The sequence below is a fragment of the Aedes aegypti genome, chromosome 2 (assembly GCF_002204515.2).
Source record: "Aedes aegypti strain LVP_AGWG chromosome 2, AaegL5.0 Primary Assembly, whole genome shotgun sequence".
Lineage (NCBI taxonomy): Eukaryota > Metazoa > Arthropoda > Insecta > Diptera > Culicidae > Aedes > Aedes aegypti.
Window position 1 is genome coordinate 226,187,260 of NC_035108.1, and position 4,664 is coordinate 226,191,923.

A 4,664-nucleotide genomic window follows, 5' to 3' on the forward strand; every position below is an offset into this window, starting at 1 on the left:
TTTCTAGTCTTATATTCAATATCACAAACCGTTACCTTTGCACAGTGGTTCAGAAAGTACATTTACGAGTAAAGATGCACATACTGCTTTGTTATTGAAGTTTAGACATAAACTGACTTCCACAAAGTTGTTGGTATAAGTTAAGCCCCTTTCTTTAGTGTTGTTTGTAATTAGAGTGGTCCAAATATTTTGAAGAAGTAACAAAGTCATTCATTAATTTATTTAGTTAAAATTTAAATAGATAACACTTAATCAACAATTTCACGCCACAATACTCGGTTCGTGGCCGCATCTCTCCATCCTCGGTTCTGCCCCACGCTCGTCAAATCGATACGCACATGATCCGCCCACATAGCTCGCTGCGCTCCTTGCCTTCTTGTACCAACCGAATCCGAAGCGAACACCATCTTTGCAGGGTTGCTGTCCGGCATTCTTGAAACATGCCCGGCCCATCGTATCCTTTCAGCTTTGACCACTTTCTGGATACTGGGTTCGCCGTAGAGTTGGGCGAGCTCGTTGTTCATACTTCGCCGCCACACTCCGTTCTCCTGCACACCGTCAAAGATTGCCCTAAGCACCCGACGCTCGAAAACGCCAAGTGCTTGCAAGTCCTCCTCGAGCATCGTCCACGTTTCATGTCCGTAAAGGTCTACCGGTCTTATGAGCGTTTTGTACATGGTACATTTGGTGCGCTGCCGTTATACGCATAATTGTCCCATGTTCCAAAATATGCAATCGAGAAAAACGCGTTTAAACATTTTAACACATTTAGGCCTCGTATTGACCAGGTGTGTGGTAAATTGAAGTACAATCTTTACAGTAGTATAAAGAATAGCGTGTTCAGTAGAGTCAAGAGTTTGTATTATGAAAATAAAGTAAATTTAGCTACGAAATTCAAAGTGGGACTGTTATGCCTAGAAATACGGGGTTTTTGTTGAATTTCTACGCATAACAGTCCCACTGGTTTTAGTGATCAGTTATGTGCTAAGAATACTGCTATAGATGACCGTTTTTATGTATAGATTATACCGAATGTAGAGGACGTATATCTTCAAAAGTATGTTTAGGTACCTTATGAAGGCTCAAGTGACATGTGCCATACGGAGCTACGTGTGGGGAAGTGTAGAAATACGATTTTATAGTTTGGGATGGAAAGCAAAGCTTTCTGTATGTGTGATAATGAGAAAATGTATGAGTTAGTGAAAGAAAGTGTGGATTAGTAAGTTAGAGAGATAAGATGTAATGAATTCCTATATCGACTCTTCCAGCTGCAGTATTGACAGAAACTCGTCTGCGAATTCAAGGTTATTCTGCGGAGTAAATATTTAACTCAAAAATCACGACACAAATCTCCACACGATTTGACATTTCTTTGGACTTGATATTTGATAAAGCGCAAATTATGTTTTAGAATAACCAACATATTTGCCACTTGCACCGAAGAACTAATTATGCGGAATAACCCAGTATGTGACCAGATCATCCAAAACCTCTTGAACTATTCTTCTCTTGACTTGACTATCAAGTTTGATATGTCGCAAGATAGGTCTCAGAACCGCTAATATAAAGGCCCCCTCTTCTGGGAAACAGGGTATCCGAAACAACCTGGCATGTTATCAAGTTATCCAAAAACCTTTGAATTACCCTTCTTTAGCCTTGATTTGGGAATTTATGAAGTTTGATGTTGCCAGATAGGTTTCAAAACCGACAGTTTAAAGTCCATTTTCCTCAGGGAACCGGGAATTAGGAACAATCCGACATGTGGTCAAGTCATTCAAATACATTTGAACCACCTTTAGGCTTGATTTGCAAATTCATGAAAATTGATATGTCGCAAGCCAGGTTTCAGATTCGCCAATATAATTGCCACTTCCACCAGTGAACCGGTATTTGGAACAACCCAGCATGTAACCAAGTCATTCGAAAACGGTCGAACTATTTTTATTTAGACTTCGTTTGCTAAATCATGAAGTTGATTTGTCGCAAGCCATGGCCTCGAAATTAAAGTGATTACTGATTTTTCAACTGGGATTGTTTCAGTACTCCCCGTGATGAATCCAAAATTACGGTAAATTTCTAATCGATGACCGTGGTTCCAAAAACTAGAAGAATTTTGTGATTAACGCTGAAAATTCAACTGAAATTAATTGAAAAACGGATGGGAAATAATATTTTGATATTGAAAATTTCATTCAAATTTGACGTCAAGCTCGCATGAAGGATGAATGCATCCCGATAATACAAACACATATAACAGGTTGTGTTCCACATGGGGTGCAAATCCAACGTAAGAAGAAGTTCAAAACGATTTTCTCAAACACCAGCTAATCCAAAACTGCCTACTGAACATTTTGTTAGAGATCAGCGCAGCGAATTGTATAGTGTGACAGTTATGCGTAGAAATACAGTAGTGGGACAGTTATGCGTGGAAATTCAACAATGGGACAAATTGACTTGGCTTGCTTTTCATTGAGTTTCCGAACATAGTTAATTTTTGGTAAGTGTTTTCTAAAACTATAAGTACAAATAAACTGTTTGATGACAAAAAGTTGAAATGCACAAAAAGTAACATGGGACAATTATGGTTATAACGGCAGTGCGGGCGTTATTTTTTTATTTTTATAGTAGGCCCGACTTCCACTGATGATGCGCCTCCGTATTTCTCGACTCAAGTTATTGTCAGCCGTCAGCAAGGATCCAAGGTAGACAAACTCGTCGACCACCTCGAACGTATTTCCGTCTATCGTAACAAATATGCGCCTCCATATTTTACGACTCACGTTATTGTCAGCCGTTAGCAAGGATCCAAGGTAGACGAACTCGTCGACCACCTCGAACGTATTCCCGTCTATCGTAACACTGCTACCTAGGCGAGCCCTGGACGCATTCAACACCAGTCCAACTTTTGCTGCCTCGCGTTTCAGGGTGGGTGTACCGGTCTGCCACCTTTTTAAATGTTCGGCCGACAATGTCCATATCAGCCGCGAAGCAGACAAATTGACAGGATCTCTTGTAAATCGTACCCCGGCTGTTAAGCCCGGCTCTCCGTATAACACCTACTAGCGCAATATTGAACAACAGGCACGAAAGTCCCCGGCGGGATACAAACGAACTGGAATGTTCGCCTGAAACCTTCACACAATTTTGCACACCTTCCATCGTCGCTCTTATCAGTCTCGTGAGCTTCCCGGGAAAGCTGTTTTCGTCCATGATTTTCCATAGCTCTACGCGGTCGATGCTATCGTATGCCGCCTTGAAATCGATGAAAAGGTAATGCGTTGGGACCTGGTATTCACGACATTTTTGAAGGATTTGCCGTACAGTAAAGATCTGGTCCGTTGTCGATCGGCCGTGAACGAAGGCCGTCAGCTTCCCACGAACTCGTTTACTACAGGTGACAGACGACGGAAGATGATCTGGGATAGTACTTTGTAGGTCGCATTTAGAATGGTGATCGCTCGAAAGTTCTCAAAATCTAACTTTTCTCGTAGAGAGGGAATATTAACCCTTCCTTCCACTCCTCCGGTAGCAGTTCTGTTTCCCAGATTGTGCCTACTAGCCGGTGCAGACAAATGGCCAGCCTCTGTGCTCTCAGCGCCATTCAGGTGTTCGTCGAAGTGCTGCTTCCATTTTTCGATCTTTTCTCGCTCGTTCTTCAAAATGCTCCCATCCTTATCCCTGCACATCTCAACTCACGGCACGAAGCAGTTGCGGGATGCGTTAAGCATTTCTACTGTTATTAATTGAGAATTTTTGTGCCAGATCATTTCTGCATTAGAAACACTTTTTATTGCAAATACTTCTGAACTTCTTCCTTTTATCGTTACGTTCAAACTGGAACAGAGCCTGTTTCTCAGCTTAGTGTTCTAAGAAGTTTGTGGAGTTTTTGATTTTAATATGAGTAAATTCCCGGCCTTCCTTAGTCGAGTGGTTAGAGTCTGCGGCTACAAAGCAAAGCCATGCTGAAGGTGTCTGGGTTCGATTCCCGGTCGGTCCAGGATCTTTTCGTAATGGAAATTTCCTTGACTTTCCTGGGCATATAGTATCATCGTACCTGTCACACAATATACGAATGCGAAAATTGCAACTTTGGCAAAGAAGCTCATTGAACACTAAGCTGAGAAGCTGGCTATGTCCCAGTGGAGACCTTAATGCCAAGAAGAAGAAGATGAGTAAATTAATGTTTAAGGATAGCATTAAGTATAATTAAGTGCAGTCTGTGAGGCATAATGTCGAAGTTGTGGTAAATAAATAAATAACAATTTGCACTGTAATTAATTGAGAGCTTTTTTGCCAATGGATTACACTCGATTCTGCTTTTGCACGGATTTTTTTTACACGGCCGTGCAAAAAAAAGTTTCCACACATTCTTTTTCGCCAAACCTTAATTTTGCATGAAACGTTGAGAAATGGTGTTTTATTTTTTTGCACGATTTTTGATATTTTGAACTGAAAACTTTTTTTGCACGGTACGCATCCCCCGTGCAAAAACAGAATCGGGTGTACCTGCTTTGCTCCTGTCGACAGTTGATCAGTAGAAGTTTTCTCGTTTTATTTTGTACTAGTGGTCCCGACAAACTTTGTCTTGCTTTTGAAAAACGTAACGGATCGTCCCATACAAAATAACAGTTCCATTTACGCTCGTTTTTTCAACATTCCTGATG